Below are 20,220 nucleotides of genomic sequence, written 5' to 3' on the forward strand. Positions count from 1 at the left end.
GTGTCATCTTCAGCAAGAGCGAATCTTTGTGTCCTCTTGGGTGTGAACACCAACTTTGGGAGATATTGCTTCTTTGGATCAAGTATAATTCCTCCATTTCCTTTTGGTTCAAATCTGGTTCGATTATGGTTCAAATAGGATCCTTGAATATTGTATTTTAATTTAGGGAATACGATTCCGAGTTGGAAGAAAATAGGAAAATTTTTGAAATTCGTCCACCCATTCCGCAATCTTTTTGGCATCCATTAGATGGATCCTACCATTTTTTCAGTGGCATAAGAGCCACAAGTTCGAATCTTAAACCAAATGAAAATCAGATCTGAACCTACGCAGATGGACAGAAGCTGTTCTGCCAAGATTTGCGCAGATTGTTTTTTTTATTTCAAGAAACTGTTTCTTGTTAAGGGCGATTGATCTGAAAGTAATTTTTGTTAAATCCAAAATTTATTTAGAACTGTTCTTTATTTATTTTGATTTAAGGGACTGTTCGAACCTGGAGATCGCAGTGCAAAGTTAGCGCAGATGGTCTGTGATGAGAGTAGAATTTATCATATCTTTATCCCCAATTATTATGTCTTTTATACCAAATTAGAATCTAATTGGACTCATATTTCTGTTCAAGGCATGAAAAAAGGCATCAGGAGCAAAGAAAGACAAATCGGATGATTTTTCATAGTTTCGACCTCGTTCAGTAATCTGGGTCTAACTCTTGTATCCGAACTCTAAATGGGCTGATTCAAGATCCACTGAAAAGATAAGAGAAAAAGCCACAACTTTCATGTTTTGGGCTTTCGCAGATTCAGCCTGCATCGAAGTCAAATCTAGGCCCGAAGCCGCGAAAAATTCATAGAAAGGCCCAATCCGCAACTGAAGCCCAATTCGTAGAGGAAATCTAATACGAATCTAAGAACAAGAAACTGAGAAGAGTCCTTCCAGATCTAAATTCTTGATGTAATCTTAGAGAGATAAGAGGATTGAGTTCATTAGATAAAAAGATAAGATTAGAATTAGGATAGGACTTTCTATTTTTGTAAAGATCAACTTCAAGAGGAAGTAGGAGACCACCCCCTCCCCTTTAAGCTATATAAAGGAGGGGGCGGACCAGCTTTAGACATCACTCAATCTTGGGGATTGAATCAAGAAGCAACGAGCAAACAGTCAAGAAAGGATCAAGAATTCAAGAAACTTCAAGAAGAATGTGGCGGCAAGAAGATGAGATTTCAACACCATGGCCAAATCCAAGAGTTCTTTCTTTCCCTTTGTTTGCTTTAATTCTTCTATCATGAACTGATTTGTTTCTTGCTAGGGCTGAGGAAAGCCTAATCATGTTAATGAATATATTTTTATCTTTATGATTTATCCAAAATTGTGATTTTCATATAGTCTATGAATTATTGTGCTTAAAGCAATTAAGAGCTTGGCCACCTCTTAATTGATTTGCGTTATGTGAATGAATCGAGAGAGGAATTCACATAATCGACTGAATAATTCATAATGTGAATTAAATAGTATATAGAGATATATATACATGATTCATCTGAATTTAATGGATTTCTTGGACTTAATGCACTCCCATCTTGAGAGCTCTACTCGAGAGATCGAAGGGCTACCTGATGGGCATAGGTTTAGTATATCTCGAGAGAGAATATTAAATAACATTGGAAAGACCTCAGCTTATGGGAAAGACAAATAATCTTGGTTTATAGAACCCATCAGTATTCATTACATTGGTTAGGTGGACCTAAAGTTATAGCGATTTCATCCATTGCATATTCGATTAGTGATCACCTTTGTTTCCATTTTCTTTTTTTCTAGATTTTATTTTCAGTTGTCTTGCTCAAATCTGAATTGCGATTGTCCAAATAATTAGGGAAGACGGTGGTTCTAATACTTATTTTGTTAAATCCCCGTGGAAACGATATTATTATACTACTTGATAACTAGTGCACTTGCTAGGGTTATATATTCATAGTTATCAAGTTTTTGGCGCCGCTGCCAGGGATTTTCATAAAATAATATTGGAACTTGTTAACCTTGGTTAATTTGGATTCTTTTTATTTTTATTTCTGTTTTGTTCCTTATTTATTTATTTATTTATTTTATTATTATTTTTATTTTATTTTATTTGTTCGAATTCTTGCTGTGTTCAGATTTATTAGTGCATGACACACACTAGAAGAGAAGGATTAGCAAGATTCGATCCTGAAGTAGAAAGAACCCTTCTTTATTTATATAGATGCTTACGGAGTATCCTCACCATGGAATACCAGTTTGGTATCAAAATCAAACCTTTTATAATGGCATTACCCCCCCTAATCAATCTATTATTGATGCAGCTGTTAGACAGTTTTATATGCCCTTAGCTTCGATCAGAATGATATACTTTATGAGTTTATTGTAAATGAATAAAAGTGCATATTTGATTCATATTCCCTTGGTATGTTTCTGTGTAATACCCTTAAACTAGACACTTAATGAGACTCGTGTTAGTTTAGAATATTCACAACTAGTGGGTCGGTCTGGGGAGACCTATCCTGACAAGGCTGATACTGTAGTGCCACCAAGTCGATTAGGGTGGCCTGTCTCAGCTGCCAGGGTGAGACCCTAAGCACACACAGTGTAGGATTAATTGAATCTATGAACTGGACCAGATTTTCAGTATTGCCCTGGACCTTGGGGATTGATGGGCAAAACTGGAAACTTACACCCGACCCCTAGACTCGATTATGATACTGCACTAGGTGTCGGATTAGGCTGTCTTTGATGTACCAATTAGTGAGATCCTTAGCGGGGGTCAAAACCTGGGTATGTTGGGACAGTTCGAGAATTCATCTGAGTAGGTGATCATAGTGACAGGATCAGCCCCTTTGTCGGACAAAGGTAATGATCGGGGATGCACTCTCACTGATGAAAACCAAGACTGTCGGCAACCGATTTCAACCATTGAAATTTGTTTTGCAAAGTATATTTTATATGAGATATAAAAGTATATATATATTATGGTTTCTCAAATGTTTGCAAAAATGTTTTAATTCCCGGGACCCATATAAGTGGAGAGTGCAATACTGTTCCTTGCAGCCAAGGGAGAGGTCTTCTCTTGTCGGGCAATGTATGATCATTATGGGCTGAGAGGTTAAGTGTAAGACCATTGAGATAATACCTGATGGGCTAATCTTGCATCTGCCCACAGTCCCTGGGTGTTACAAGATGGCTTGGCCCAGGAACCACTTAGGGTAAGTGTTGGGCTCATAGAGCACATTCGATGGGTTTCAGGGGGTGCACTGTCTTTAACAGTGTATTCGGCCAGGTCTTATAACAAAGGCTAGGCTGAACCCTTGTGGCTAATGTGTAGATCAATGCTTGGGTCCCACGCCATACAAGGAAACCCAACTGGACAGCAGTTAGGAAGGTTAAGTGAGCACATAAGCTTAATGGGCCTAAAGCCCATTTCGAACTGGGTTATTCATTTAGTTAATTAAAGGGGCGAATTCTGAGATGGATTAGCAGATAGGATGGGGTCTTGACCCTATCCACTCAGAGAGTCCAGATCTGAATGTGATTCAGATTTAGAAACCTCCTAATGAGATTACGAGAAAGTTAATCTAATCTGCAGATAAGATAAGGGTTTATCCCTATCACCTAAGGAGAAGTCTGCTCCTAATTGGATTAGGAGCTGATCTTTTAGGTTAACAAAAGAAGGGAGCGGCAGCCTAAGAGACAGATCATCAGATTTTCTTTAGTGCTGAAATCAAGAAGAGAGAATTCTGCACCCTGCGAATACTCTCTTGTTGCCTCCCTGTTCTTGCCGCCCTGTTTGCCAGTTCGATCTCCAGTTGTGGGAGAAGTCAAGATTGGATCTTGACATCAGTTCTTTAAGAAATGATTGAAAGAAAGTTGTGCTCACGTACCATCCTGCTGATTCTTACGAATGACAGAGTTTTTGGAGAAGTAACACTGTTGATTCTGCTCCTTCCTGCACTGCGCCATTTTCAGTGGGAGCAGTTTTTGGATCCTTCCTTGGGCGTGAACACCTCCGTTGGGAGATACTACTCCGTATCAGGTATAATTCTCTCCTACTCCTTTTGGTTCAGATTTGATTCAGTTTAAGGTTTAAGAATGGTCCTTGAAAATATGATTTTCTAAATAGGGAATGCGATTCCTAGTTGAATGGAGAGAAAAATTTTTGAAATTCGCCCCTTATTCCGCAATCTTTGGGCGTCCATGGGATGGATTTCTCATCCCTTCAGCAACCACAGGTGATACAATCATGAGGAAAACTCCAGAGGAAGCATATGCCCTAGTGGAGGAGATGGTATCAAACAGCTACCAATGAAGTAATGATCGAACCAATCAGAGGGGAGTACACCACATTGATTCCTTTGCATCCTTATCTGCACAAATTGCCAACCTAAATAAAAGACTGGATAATTTTAGTATTGCAGCCATGAATACACCATCTAACATCTCATGTGATTTATGTGGTCAAATAGGACATACTAATTTTGATTGTCAATTAAATAGTCCTTTTATTTTCCATGAGAATGCTAATTTTATCTCTCATGCTGGCAGGTCAAACTTCAACCCATACTCCAAACATACAACCCAGGGTGGAGGAATTACCCAAACTTTTCATAGAGTAACAATCAACAAAAGGCACCCATGGGTTTCCAACTACAGCCGCCCCCACAAGAAAAAAAAAATCTGGAGGAAATGATCTCTAAGTTCATTAATGCCACTGAAGCAAGGTTCCAAAGCCATGAAGCATCGATTAAGAACTTTGAAGTTCAAGTGGGGCAGATTATAAATCTGTTGTCGGAAAGAAAAGATGAACAGCTGCCCAGCAATACGGAGAAGAATCCGAAAGAGCAAGTAAATGTCATAACTTTAGGAAGTGGGAAGACATTTGGCGAACCCCATAAGGATGATAAGGAAGCTGATGTGGCCCATCTGCAAAAGGAAATCGAAGGGAGTACACCTAAAGATTGTCTTTATGTACAGAACTTGAGAAAAAATTTAATTTCTGATTTTAAACTGTATGCTGATGGATATACTATTTATTTTAATAATATGATTACTGTTAAACGGAATAACAAATTCATCGCATGCGGGGAACTGGAGAACGGTCTCTATGTTCTACATCCTTCTTTGAAAACTAACTTAACCGAAACTACGTCGGTCGAAAATCCCAAGAAAATGACTCGTGATACTATGAATCCCACGTGCCTCTAGCATTACCGACTTGGCCATATCGGTGTTAACCAAATCACAAGGCTAGTAAATGATGGTCCTTTGGATTTTCTAACCGTAGAAAATCTTCCCACTTGTGAGCATTGCCTTCAAGGTAAGATGACTAAGCGGCCATTTGACGGTAAGCCTGAAAAATTTGCAGGCACAGTTGACCTAATACATACTGATGTATGTGGTCCCCTTAGTGTTAGGACACGAAATCAACACATGTATTTCATCACCTTTACAGATGATTTTTCACGATATGGTTACGTGTACCTAATGAGACACAAGTCTGAATCCTTTAAAAAGTTCAAAGAGTTCAGACAGGAAATTGAGAAACAATTAAGGAGAGAAATTAAGGCCCTTCAATCAGATCGAAGTGGCGAGTATCTCTGACGAATTCAGGAACTACTTGAAGGTCAACGGGATAGTGTCACAATTACCTCCTCCTGCCACACCTCAACTCAACGGTGTTTCAGAGAAGAGGAATAGAACAGTGTTGGACATGGTCCGGTCACTTCTCATACGCTCAGAATTACCCATATCCTATTGGGGATATGCATTAGAGACTGTTATCTACGTACTGAATCGGGTTCCAACCAAATCGGTTCCGAAGACTCCATATAAACTATGGACCGGAAGGAAACCAAGTGTGAGACACTTGAAGATTTGGGGTTGTCCTGTATACGTTAAAAGAACAAGTGCGGACAAGTTGGAATTCAAAACCAGTCGTTGCCCATTTATAGGCTACCCAAAAGATTCGGTGGGTTATCTATTCTATGACCCAAATAAGCAGTAAGTGTTCTATAATCGAAACGCCCAATTCTTAGAAACCGAATACATCTTGGACACCTATCGTCAGAAAATAGTTCTTAATGAGGAGAACTCAGGAGCAAAGGGAAATGTCCTACAAGTTTCAGGTAGTGACCAACTTAGAAAATCCACTTGAGTATCCAGGCTACCAGTCCAATATGGTTGTGACTAGGATAGCTACCTGGTGGAAGCCTTGACTAGTGAGGAGGATCCCGTAACTCACGCAGAAGCTATGTTAGACATAGATTCCCAGAAATGGGTGGAGGCCATGAGAGCTGAGATAGACTCGATGGACGCAAATGGAGTCTGGATTCTAGTAGATCCGTCCGTTGGGGTAAAAGCAATTGGTTGCAAATGGATCTACAAAAGGAAGAAGGGCCCCGATGGCAGGATTGAGACCTACAAAGTTCATTTGGTGGTGAAAAGGTATACTCAGAAAGAAGACATCGATTATGAGGAAACATTTTTGCCCGTGGCCATGGTCAAATCCATTAGGATCCTGCTAGATGTAGTAGCATACCATGACTACGAGATTTTGCAGATGGATGTCAAAATCGCGTTCCTGAATGGAAATCTTAATGAAGATATCTACATGCAGCAGCCGCAATGTTTCATTGCTGCTGGTCAGGAACACATGGTATGTAAACTTAATATATCCATCCATATATAGACTTAAGTAGGCTTCTAGGATTTGGAACATCCGTTTTGATTCTGCAGTCAAAACATTTGACTTTGAGCAGAATCCGGATGAACCATGTGTTTACAAGAAGTCCAGTGGGGATATATCACATTTTTTTGTATTGTACGTTGACGATATCCTACTCATTGAGAATGATGTAGGAATGTTGACTTCGATCAAGGTATGGCTATCACAGCAGTTCTCCATGAAAGATCTTGGAGAAGCTTCATACATACTGGGTCTTCGACTCTATAGAAATAGATCGAAGCGGATAATTGGATTATCCCAGGCTACTTACATTGACAAAATTGTCAAAAGATACAGCATGGAGCTCTAAGAAAGAAAACTTTCCTTTCAGGCACAGAGTCACTCTCTAAGAAGATGTCTCCCAAGACTTCTGAGGAGATTGAGGGCATGAGAGATGTTCCATATGCCTCAGTCGTAGGGAGCATCATGTATGCCATGCTGTGCACTCGCCCAGACATTGCTCAGCGGTGAGTGGTAAGTAGATTCTAGGCCAACCCATGGCAGGAGCATTGGACTGCTGTGAAGAACATACTCAAATACCTTCGAATGACAAAAGAGTTGTCTGGTATTCGATAGTAGTTCACTACAAGTTCTAGGGTATACTGATGCCGATTTCCAATTGGATCCAAATGATAGAAAGTATACATCTGGGTATGTTTTCACGATAGGATCGTGTGCTATTTTGATGTACTTTTGATATTTAATGTAAATAAATAAAGTACATGTTTGGTATAATTCTATGTAAAACCCTGAAACTAGACACCTATAGAAACTCGTGTTAGTTTTATATGTTCACAGCCGTTGGATAAGTCTAAGGAGATTTATCCTATTAAGGCTAATACTAGTGTGCCACCAGGTGTTGGGATGGCCTGTCTCAACCATCAGGGTAAGACCCAATGCACATGTAGTATGGGATTACTCCAATCCTTGAACCAGACCAGATTTCCAGTATTGCCTTGGACCTTGGAGACAGATGGGCAAAACTGAAAAGTTACACCTGACCCCTAGACTCGATTACGACACTTCACTAGGTGTCGGATCGAGTTGTCTTTGATATGCCAATCAGTGAGATCCTTAGCGGGGATCAAAACATGGATATGTTGGGACAGTCTGAGAATTCATCTGAGTGGATGATCATAGTGACAGGATAAGCCCCTTTGTCAGACAAAGGTAATGATCGGGAATGCACTCTCTGATGAAAACCAAACTGCCGGCATTTGATTTCAATCGTTGGAATTTTGTTTTGCAAAATTTATATATGATATAATTATATACGGTTTCAAAGTGTTTGCAAATAGTTTTAATTCCTGGGATCCATGTGAGCAGAGAGTTCGGCACTGTTCCTTGCAGCCGAATGAGAGGTCCTCTCTTGTCGGGCAGTGCTTGATCATTAAGGGCCGAGATGTTAAGTGTAAGACAATTTAGGATAGTACTTGATGGGTTAATCTTGCACCTGCCCACAGTCCCTGGGTTTTTATAAAATGACTTGGCCCAGGGACCACTTAATGTAAGTGTTGGGCCCATAGGGTTTTTATAAGATGGCTTCCTACGAATTGAGATAGGATCTCATACACACTCTAGAGAGGAGAAGCAATTCAGTCATTTTCATCTCAGGAGATCTCCAGCGGCCGCCTCTTTTTCTGACAAGATTCGATCTTTAAAGAAGAAATAAGTCAAGAAATCAGTTCTTGACATCAGTCTTGCAAAAAAGACTGAAAAGATTTGGTGTTCAGAGTTTCCAGATGATTCTTGCGAAGGATCCAGTGTGTAGGATGCACTCTGCTGGTTCCGTTCCACCTACAGTTGTATCATCTTCAGCAAGAACGGATCTTGGTGTCCTCTTTGGGCGTGAACACCAATTTTGGGAAATACTGCTTCTCTGGATCAGGTATAATTCCTCAATTTCCTTTTGGTTCAGATCTGGTTCGATTATGGTTCAAATATGATCATTGAATATTGTATTTTAATTTAGGGAATACGATTCCCAATTGGAAGAAGGTAGGAAAATTTTTGAAATTCGCCCACCCACTTTGCAATCTTTTTGGCGTCCATTAGATGGATCCTACCATTCTTTCAGCTCGTCACCAGACTAATAGGCTTATAATCTTTTGGGTGATTGGCATCAATCTTCTTAGGTATCAAAGCCAAAAAAGTGGCATTGATTCCAATGCATGATTGTCAACAAATTCCTTAAAGATTTTAACTAAATCATCTTTCAACACCTCCCAAGAATCTTGATAGAAACCCATTGTAAATCCATCTGGACCTAGAGCCTTGGATCTATCCATTAGAAAAACAGTTTTCTTAATCTCTTCTTCAAAATCCCTTTCCAACCACCTTGCCAATCCGTCCTCAATTCTTGGTCATTCCACCCCTTCCACCACTACTCTCTCAATCAAAGGTCTTCTATAAGTCAATTTGAAGTAGTCCATAAATTTTCTAGCTATGTCATCCTGGTTGGCAATCACCTCCTCTCATATCTCTAGCTTGGTCACAAGATTCTTTCATCTTTACCAGTCACCGTCACTGCTTCGCTCAGTGGCAGCTTCTCCGCCCGCCCACGCTCCATCTTTCATCTTTCTTCTTCTTCTTCTTCTTCTTCTTCTTCTTGATTCACCCTCTGTTTCTTCCAGATCGCCACTGCTACTCACAACAATCGCAATTTGATCTATCCTCATTCTTCTTTTTTTTTTTGCATTCATTCTCCTCCTCTCCTTCATTCTTAGCCATCCCCATTATCCCTATCCTGAATTGATCAAAAAAAATTATCCCAATCCTGACGGGCAGAATTCGAATAAACACTATTCATCATCTCTTCCTTACAAACAAATAAGGGCAACGGTGGCTTTTCATCACCGCTCGTCACAGCAGCAGCATATTGGAGTGCAGCCAGTCTCAGTGTCAGTCTCTCTCTCTCTTCTCGATTTCACACAACTGTCGTTGATGACTACTACTACCACTAGACCGAACCCGGGATGATCCCGCATGTCAACACATCCTTGTTTTCACTAGTGAAGCCGATTCCCTCATCTGTTTGAGGAATTAGAAGCAGCCCCCAAAGGTCCTCTCTATTCGAAGTAGAACCCCCTTTCAGATCTGATTAATTCGTGTTCGCTCTCCTCATCACTAGTTCACACGTCAAGTAAATCGAACTCGGCCAGGTTTCTCTTCCCAACAATCGATTTCACTCTCAGGCCACATCCTACTCAAGTAAGGCACCGTTTTTGCTTCCTCAGTGTTTGCCTCTAATCTGTTTTTTCTCTGGTTTAACCATTGTTTTCCCGCATCTAGAGCTGGGAGGAGAGAGACAAAGCAGATTCAGCCCTTGTAACTATCAGTACCAACATTCAATAGTTGTATTCTCTTTTTGAATCTATTGTGTGCTTATCTGATCAATGATTTTGTGATTAAGTTATTTCCCTACTGTGATGAAATCACCTATGTTATTACTCATTTTAGCATGTTCTAGCCTCTTTGCTCGGGAAGTTAGCTTAGTGTAAATAACAATGATTACTTACTTTTATGGTTGTTGTTACCTTCCAAATAAATTAAATCTTCAATGGGGAATCAATCAGTCTAGCTTCTTGAGTTTATGATAGGAGTAAGTTAATTAGATCAATGACAAGACATAGTAAAATAATAATAATAATAATAATAATAATAAATAGATAAACAAAAATAAGAAAAAATTATTTTTATGATAGCTATTCTTGTGGTTTGCTTTGTTCCCTTTTTTAGGTTTGCTTAAATAATTGTTATTTCTGCTTGCTTTGGAATCTCATGTGGGCCCCACCTATTGGACCCGGGAGAGGGGGTGCCTAACCCCTTCCCTCCCCCATTCAAGTCTTACCCGGACTGGTTAGTCGGTGTCTCGGGCTATTGGAGTCACTATTGAACCCAAAATTGATCTCTATACCATTCTCGAAGATCTCATCACCTCCATTTCTTAATCTGATGGATGGTGACTCCATTTCCATCCCAAGTGGCAAGTGAGTCGTTTTCTCGATGCTCACACTAGGAAAAGGTTAAATCAGCTCGAGAGGCTGGAACTTGAAGATCAGGTGGGAGAGAATTGGGTAGAAATGAAAAGAATTGCCACTAAATATTTTCAAACCATTTCAAGGAAAGTTGGACTAGAAGACCTCTCCCGATTGACCTCAACTTTAAGAGACTTTCAAATAATCAGCAAAGGGAGCTGGAAGTCCCCTTCTAAGAGTTGGAAATCTGGCAAGTGATAAAAAATTTGGAAATTGACAAGTCCCCAAGGCTGGATGGTCTTACCAATCTCTTCTGCATGCAGCATTGGGAGGTGCTGAAATTGGATTGTTGAAGGTATTTCAGGATTTCCATCAAAATGCTGCTTTGGAAAGAAGCCTGAATTCTACATTCATCTTGTTAATTCAAAAGGTGGAAGGTGCAATAAACATCGACTTTTTAGACAATTAGTTTGCTGAATAGTTTCTATAAAATCCTGCCTAAGGTTCTAGAAGAGACTAAAGAAGGTTTTAATTACTATGATAGCAAAAAAATCAATTTGGTTTTGTTCCAAGCAGGTAAATGTTAAACAGTGTTTTGGTGGCAAATGAGCTGATAAACTCAAGGACAAGGGAGGATAGATCAGGCAAGGTTGTTATGTAAACTAGACTTGGAAAAGGCCTATAACCATGTCAACTGAAAATGCCTGGATTTTGTTTTGGAAATGATGAACTTCAGCCAAAAATGGAGGAACTGGATCAAGGTATGTATTACTTCTCCAAAATTTTCAGTTCTAATGAATGAACAATCGGTAGGCTTCTTTAAGAGCTCTAGAGTTTTACAGCAAGGGGATCCCCTATTCCCCTTCTTTTCATTTGTGTAATGGAAATTCTAGCTATCTTTGTTAACCAAGTAGGAGAAGAGGGACTGTGGAAAGGTTTTGAGACAACTCCATGGGAGAAGGTTCAAATGCTTCAGTTCGTAGATGACACACTCTGCTTCATTGATGCTGATGTGGATCAATTGGGAGTACTTTTAAGGGTGCTCAGTTGGTTTGAAGTTGTGTCAGAAAGGATAGAGAACTCAGAAGCTCTTGCAGAGGTGCTTGTGTGTCAGTTTGGCTTTGTGCCTGCTATGTATCTAGGGCTTCCTTTGGGAGATAAGTGCACTTCCTCTTTAGCGTGGGACCCTGTGGTGGAACATTTAGAAAGGAAGCTAGCCTTTTTGAGAGCAAAATAACCGTCTTTGGGAGGTAGAATCACTCTCCTAAAGAGTTCCCTCTCTAATTTACCCTTTTACCATCTCTCTCTATTCACAATCCTGACAAGAGTGGCTCAAAGAATATATAAGTTACAGAGGGACTTTTTATGGAGAGGATGGGAGGAGGAAAAGAAGATCCATTTGGTCAACTAGGACCAAGTGTGTGCTCCAAAAGAAAAAGGAGGAATGGGGGTTAGGAATCTAAAGATTTTTAACAAGGCTCTATTGGGGAAATGGATATAGAGATTTGGAAAAGAAAGGGAAATCTGGTAGAGGAAATTATTAACAGCAAAATATGATACAGACAGAGGTGATTGGGCAACCATATCAAACTTCTCTTCTTTGGGGTGCTCTTTATGGAAAAAAAATTATGGAAACTTTTCCACTTGTAAATAGAGGCTTGTCTCCAAAGCTGGAAACTGGTCAAAGACAGCAGGCCAATAGTAGAATTATTCCCCCAGCCATACCAACTTACAAAGAATCAGGATTCAATGGTGGCTGATTGTTTTGAAGTGAGGGGTAATAGCATTTCCTGGAGTCCTTACTTCAGAAGACATTTTCAAGATTGGGAAATTGATCAAGTGGTTGAGCTGTTTGAGTTGCTGTCCAAACAGTCGTTGAACCAGTTGGAAGAAGACACTTGGACCTGGAACTGGACTGCAGATGGGCCTTTTTCAGTCAACTCCTTCGCCAGAAATTTAACAGTGAGAGATAAAGCTGATGTTCCTGCTGATAAAATCTGGAACCCGATACCCCCCTCTAAAGTAAATGCCTTGATTTGTATTGTAGTATTGGACAGAAGTCTATCTAAGAACCTGGTTAGAAGAGGGGATACAGAATCAAGACTTGCTGTGTGTGCTGTGTGGCCAAGTAGAGGAGGATAACAACCATTTGTTTATACATTGCCCTGTTTCTGCAGCAACTTGGGGGCACTTTCTCTCCTTGGGCTTATCTTGGGGCATGCCAAATACTGTGTTGGTCCTGTTTTGGTGCTGGGGACTCCAAGGCTTGTCTAAGCTGGCAAAAAGTGTGGATGTCTGTTCCTGCAGCAGTGATTAGTACCACCTGGGTGGAAAGTAATAGAAGAATTTTCCAAAACAGATCAAAGAAAGTAGATTGTCTAATTTCTTGTACTTTTGGCAAGTTAGTTTCTTGGACAGCAGCTGTGAAAGGTCTCCAGACCAGGGTGCTTGGAGCTCAGTTGAGGTCTAGAGGTCTGTCAGAGTTGTAATTTAGGTTGGGGTCTTGGGCCCTGTCTATAGCTCCCACAGTAGGGCTCCATTGTAATCTCTTGTTCTGCTCTAATAAATTTACCTTACCTTTTTTTCAAAAAAAAAAAAAGAAATTGTTGAGCACTTCTATATGTTTTATATGTTATGTTTATGTATTTTAATTTGAACCAATAGGCTTGTTAAAACATTGAGGTACTTTTAAAATTAAGTTTTCCTTTTTTTTTAATTACTATTACTTTTATTGTGAATTTTTTTGAACTCATTTCAATTTTTTAGTTTTTTGAATTTTTTTGAAAGTTTGCACCAAACTTCAAAAAGGCATGGGCCTTGCCTTGCACTTTGAGCGCAAAAAGCCCCTTGCACTTTTAAACACTGAACCAAACCCCTCAAATTCAAAGATGACCTGAAATCTATGACATCGGGATAGTGCCAATATCCAGTGGTTTATAAGCGCAAGGCGCAAAAAAGGCGCAGGGGTCAATTTGCACCTAAGGCGCAAGGCGAGGCGCGCACCTTTTTGAAACAAGGCACAAATTTACAAAAAATGATAAAAATCAAAAAATAAATGTCAGGAATTTCAAAAAAATTACCAAAAAATTCAAAAAAAAATATTAAACATAAAATTAAAAAAAATATATAAACTTAAATTTTAAAATAATGTTTTAAAAAACCTATTATCTAAAATTAAAATACATAAACATAAGATGTAAAGCATATTCAAATGAGAATTTAAAAATAAAATCAAACATATAAGACATTTTCAAGCATGTAAAACCTCTATTCTCTTTTTTTATTCAATTGCATTACTTCAAGTAGCTAATGTAATGCAAAACATATTACATTCCTGATTCTACGAGCCGCCTTTGTGCCACGACCCTCGAGGCAAGCCCAAACAAGTCCATGTTAGGTCTTAAATTCTTAGTTTTCACACAAAAAATAATGATTTTTGTGTCACGCACCTCTATTCTCTTTTTTTATTCAATTGCATTACTTCAAGTAGCTAATGTAATGCAAAACATATTACATTCCTGATTCTACGAGCCGCCTTTGTGCCACGCCCCTCGAGGCAAGCCCAAACAAGTCTACGTTAGGTCTTAAATTCTTAGTTTTCACACAAAAAACAATGATTTTATAGTTTTAATTGCTTTTTAAGAAGACATTTTATTAGGATTAATGAATGAACAACATTACCAAGGCTGAGGCGCAAGGCGCACCAGGGGATGCACCTTTTGAAAGGGCCGCACCCAGGACCTATGCGCCTCGCCTATGCGCCTAGGCGCACCTTTTAAATTACTGGCCATATCATGTCAGATACTTCAATTTTTATTGTACATTCCATATCCAATACTATATCCAACTGTGCCCCTACCATATCTGGTAACAGCCAGAAAATTTCCATTGAAAGCACCAAGTGCTAACTCCACGGCCCCCATCTACCCATCCCTACTCCCTCCAAAGTCCAAACTCCCAGCTTTAACATGTGAACCCCATGCTAACCTTAATATTTCCCTATTTTTCTTTCCTCTCCCTTTGGACCCTTCCAGCATCCCACCCCCTTTTTACATTCATACACCCCCTTTTCTTTTCTTTTTTTTTTCGTTGTTACAAGTAACAACTAGGAATTTTATTATAAAGCAACAATATATACAATCAGTACAAGCCTCCCAAGGAAAAATCAACATGCAGCCCCTCGCATAAAGATATAAAAAAACAAGTTAAATCCCCTTTTTTCCAGAGGAAATAAGCTCCCTAACCTCTTCTTCCATACCCACTACAGACACAATTGAAAGAATGGTAGGATCCATCGTATGGACGCCAAAAAGGTTGCGGAATGGGTGGGCGAATTTCAAAAATTTCCTACCTTTCTTCCAACTGGGAATCGCATTCCCTTATTTTAGAATCAAATATTCAAGGATCTACTCGAACCAAACCAGACCAGATCTGAACCAAAGATCAAGGGAAGGGTTATACCTGATACAGAGAATCAAAATCTCCCAACGTCAGTGTTCACGCCCAAAAATAGATCCAAGATCTACTCCCGCTGAAGATGACACAGCGATAGTGGCACAGAACCAACAGTGTACGTCTCACGTACCGAACTCTTCACAAGAACTCGTTGGAGGCTTAGAGCATCAAACCAAATCAGCAAAGACTGATATCAAGAACAGATTTCTTGATTCTCCCTTCAATGGAGTTCGAACTATGCAACAAGGTGGCGGCGGCTGAAGGAGATCCCTAAGCTGAAAATGGCGTGAATGCAGTTTTTCAGCTTAAGGAGGATGAGATCCTATCTCAAATTGCAGAGAGTGTTAACTGCAAAACCCTAGGTCGAATTCTTGTAAATCTCTGTTAGGGTTTTCTCCTTAGTGATTAAGAAACCTCCTAATCCAATTAGGAGTTATCCCAATCCAAATATGTATTTGGATAGGGGATAATCTTAATCCTATCTGCAGATTAGATCAGCCCATTCCTGACCTCATCATGAGTTTAGTCTTAATCCTATCTGCAGATTCACCCCTTTAAGTGGGTGATTAGATCAGCCCAGTTCGAAATGGGCTTTTAGGCCCAATAAGTAATTAGTGCTCAATAAGTTTCCAAACTGCTGCCCAGTTGAGCTTCTTTGTATGGCGTGGGACCCAAGCATTGATCTCCACATCAGCCACATGGGTTCGACCCAGCCTTTGTTACAAGGCTTAGCCGAATTCACTGAAAAACCCAATGAACCCCTTGGGCCCATCACATCGACCCTATGGGCCCAACACTTACACTAAGTGGTCCCTAGGCCAAGCCATCTTATAAAAACCCAGGGACTATGGGCACCCTATGGGCCCAACACTTACACTAAGTGGTCCCTAGGCCAAGCCATCTTATAAAAACCCAGGGACTGTGGGCAGATGCATACCACACAACATGAATCAAACATGTACTTTATTTATTTACATTAAATATCAAAAGTACATCAAAATTGATTAAAGCTAAGGGCATACAAAAACTGTCCAACAACAATACCTAACTTGAGACCACCTCTCTTTGGTTTAGCACAATTGTCATTTACACCCTCAAAAAAAATAAAAAAGGGTAGGGTGTATGATTGCACTTTAAGAGATAAGAGAAAAAGAGGAAACGAATGTTAGGAACCTGCCTAACTCAGGGCTCTTCGAGGGGCCAACCTCCTAAATTCTTGGAAGGAGAGAGAGAGAGAGAGAGTTTACTGTTGAAAGTGTCCTTAATTCTGAAAGAGTCCTCCTTTATTCCTTTTTGGCTCTACTACTTATAGTGTTACAATCTTGACTGTTACAACTGTTACAAGTGGATGGCAATTGTGACAAGTGGTTGCTGATGTGGCCTCTTCTTGTAACTGACTTCTGTTGGTCTATTCCAACAGTCTTGACAGTCCAATTGGGTGGCAGTTATTACAAGTGGATGGCGGTTATTACAAGTGGCTGGTTAGTTGAGCTGATGTGGTCCTCTTGTAAAACTAACTAACTGCCTTCTGTTGGTCTGTTCCAACAGTCTTGACAATGAACAACCATTTTTCTCTTAAAGTTAAAAGATTCCTCTAAAGAGATAAGTGTTAAGAGGAGATTAGCACGGCCCCTGCGCAAGGATGACATGCACAAATCGAGAAATGGTCCAAAAAGAGATAAGAGTTAAGAGGAAACGAACAGAGCCTAAGTCCTTGATACACTCTCTTAATAAAGACTTAAGGTCCTCTTTTGACCCTATCCACCCCCAAGAAACTTCTTTGCTTAAATTTAGAATTTAGGATTTTTCTCTAACCATCTTGACCTGGAAGTAGTACCCTTTGCATTGAATAGTCACCATCACCTTCTCTCTTACATCCATACCATCTTACGCCAATTATCTCTCACTTGTTGCCACGCCACCCCCTTCCTATTGTTCTCTTTTTGAACTGTCCTCTTTCTTTTTGCTTCATCTTCCTATCCTCCGATCAACCTCCTCCCTTCCAGTGAGGATTTCTGACCATAGCCATCAGGTCAAAGGTTTGTATTATTGTATCCTACAAGTGAGATATAGTTGTAAAGGTGGAAGGTAAGGTTATACATATCACATAGGCCATACCATTGCATAGCAGTTCTTGACAAATATGTCCAATAATTTGCAGGATTTTCATGAATACTTCTATTGTCTCAGTTTTTGATATAGAAGTATGATGAGAAATGATCCAACCAGAAAAACTCCAAGCTTATAATCCTAACTAAAAAACTTCATAAGAAAAAAGAATTAAAAAATATTATTATAATGAAAACTTGCAGTAAAAAATCAAAAATATAAAAATTAAGGAAGAAATATTGATTATTAGTTTCTAACAATTTTTCAGGGCCATACAAAAGAGTATTGAGTTGTGATTCTCATGGGTGGGATCCTTCCTACTCATTTAGCATCGGCCAACACTTACCATATGCTTCAATGCAGACAACCATCTTGGGTCATAAGCCCATATGTGCTGTTGTTGCAGCATAGAGTGCCTGTGAGTCTCCTTTTCCTTACAGGTTTGGGGAGCATTCAGCCTATTATGAAAACTTGTCTTTACAAAATAGCCCATGTGGTATATGCTTTGAGAGAGTTATGGCTGTTTTACATGTGATACGAAAATTTTAATTTTTCTATTTTCTTACATGCTGTTTGGTACTGTTGGCGTTTCATCCAATGGCTTTAAGGTAGAACTAGAAATTACATGCCCAACATTTAGGTACAAAACACAGAGCATAGCATTAATTGGGATGTTTAAGAGACATAGATACCACCAGGCACCACTTTCACACAAAACACAATGTATGGCATGTGTTTTTTCCTGCTTCAAGTTGAAACAGCTCTTACCAAACATGATTTTCAATCATTGTTGGAATATCCTGATGTAGCCCTGAAACAGGAATGCAACACCACAGTACCAAACATCCCCTTAGTCTCTCTTAGAGTTGTTTTTGGTTTGTTTAGTTCCGGTAGGATTAGTAATTAATTATTAGTTATTTTAGAAGTTGAAGTACTTCTTTAAGTGCGGCTATGGGTTACCTATAGGTTTGTGTTAGTTCTAACATAATTAGCAGTTATTTAGATCAGTTTCTTGGTTGATTTCATGTTTGTAAAGGGATATCCAATCCCTTATTGAGTTTATAAATAGACAGTTGTGTACGAATTTGAAGAAGCTTGGTTTCTTATTCCATATTTCTTTCCCTTTTCTGTATCCACATCACAGTATTATAAGAATTCAGAAAAAATGTGGCTGGCTAAACTTATAATGGTAATGCTTAACAAAGGTTCCAGCTAAAAGAAAAAGAATTGCCATATCAGAGAGAACAGAAAATACTAATAAAGAAAGAATAGAAGAAAATACAACTCAATGTAATTCCAATCCTTAGCTCAGAGGACAATTTTACAAGACAACACCATGCATATGATCTCCAAAGCATCTACCTTTGATAGGAAAACCAATTCAGAAATCAACATTGATAGACTAATGGACTAATGTAGTTAAAACTAACAGATCATATAACATTTCCAGGTAAATGGATAAATTCTATGTTTCTCCTCTTCATTTTTGAATCTGTAAGAAGCCCCATGTTTCTATCACACTTAACCAAAGGGCATGGTATTCAGGATGCAAATGCCTTACTCAAATGAACCTTTTAACCAACCCAATATAGTTAGCATAAGGATTTTTGAACTCTGAAGTTGACAAATTGAGTAACCGAGTCAGCCACTTATTCTGAGAAACAAAGTAGTGAAAAGAAGAAACAAGGTAGAATTGGAGACCCCCAGTCTTTCACAGGGCATAATTTTTTTACATAGGGGTTCCTTTGTAAGAGGTTTTTTATTGTTCTTTTTTTTTTTTTTTGATCAGCTAAGAGGTATTTATTGTTAATGACAAACTTTGTTTTGACTACGTTAATGATAAACTTTATTGAAATCTATCAAAAAAAAAATGGTAAACTTCATTAAATGTGATAAAAGAATAGTATGTACAAGAACCCGGGCTCCCTTTTATTGGCTGGCTTTCACCACCTAACCACTGCTATTACTTTGACATACAACTTTAACATGTAATTATATTTTTTTGTACGAAGCTCCCTATTCCATCTGCCAAAAAGTTACCATACACCTAAGTTTAGGAATCTCATTGATGCAGGATGAAGCCTGAAAAAATATCATCAGTGGTAGTTATCACCACCTATGTTTTTTATTGTTAATGACCAACACAGAAATCAACATTGATAGACTAATGGAGTTAAAACTAACAGATCATATCACATTTCCAGGTAATTAGATAAGCTCTATATTTCTCCCTCTTCCCTTTTGAATCTGTAAACAGACCTGTGCTTCTTGTCCCACTTCAACCAAAGGACATCATGGTATTCAGGATAAAATGTCTTACTCAGATGAACATTTTAACCAAACCCAAAATAGTTGGCATATAAGGCTTTTTGAACTCTGAATTCATTGAATTGAGCAACCACGTCAGCAACTTATTCTAAGACACAAAGTAATAAAAAGAAGAAAGAAGATAGAACTGGAGACCTCCCACCCTTTGACATTCCTTTGTAAGAAGTTTTAAACTGTTAATGACAAACTTTATTGAATGTGGAAAAAAAAAAAGAATATTATGTACAAGAACTTTGTCTCCCTTTATAGGCTGGCCTTCACCACCTAACCACCAACATTATTTGTTTTTGATAAATAAACCACTAACATTACTTTGACATACAACTTTTACATACGGTTATCATTTACTAAATACAGATTCCTTTGTAAGAGGCCCCCTACTCCATCTGCCAAAAAGTTCCCATAACCTAAGATTAGGAATCTCATTGATGCTAGATGGAGTCTGAAAAAAATAAGAAAAAGAAAATTTTGAAAAGTACCAAGAAATCAACACCTAAGATCATCTAGGAGTCAACACCTAAGGACACAATTAGGAATTAGGACTAATAGCTTATTAAAGGAATCAGTGCCATAAAGAAAATAAGAACGACTTGAATGTTAGAA

The 20,220-nt window shown here is 38.9% G+C and overlaps 1 pseudogene; it reads left to right on the forward strand.

Moving 5' to 3' along the window:
• The first annotated feature begins 16,747 nt into the window (after positions 1-16,747).
• On the forward strand, positions 16,748-16,858 carry LOC148789863 (U6 spliceosomal RNA; annotated as a pseudogene).
• The last annotated feature ends 3,362 nt before the right edge of the window (positions 16,859-20,220 follow it).

This window comes from Nelumbo nucifera, chromosome 8 (assembly GCF_055504915.1).
Source record: "Nelumbo nucifera cultivar China Antique chromosome 8, China Antique-T2T, whole genome shotgun sequence".
In the NCBI taxonomy this organism is placed as follows: Eukaryota; Viridiplantae; Streptophyta; class Magnoliopsida; order Proteales; family Nelumbonaceae; genus Nelumbo; species Nelumbo nucifera.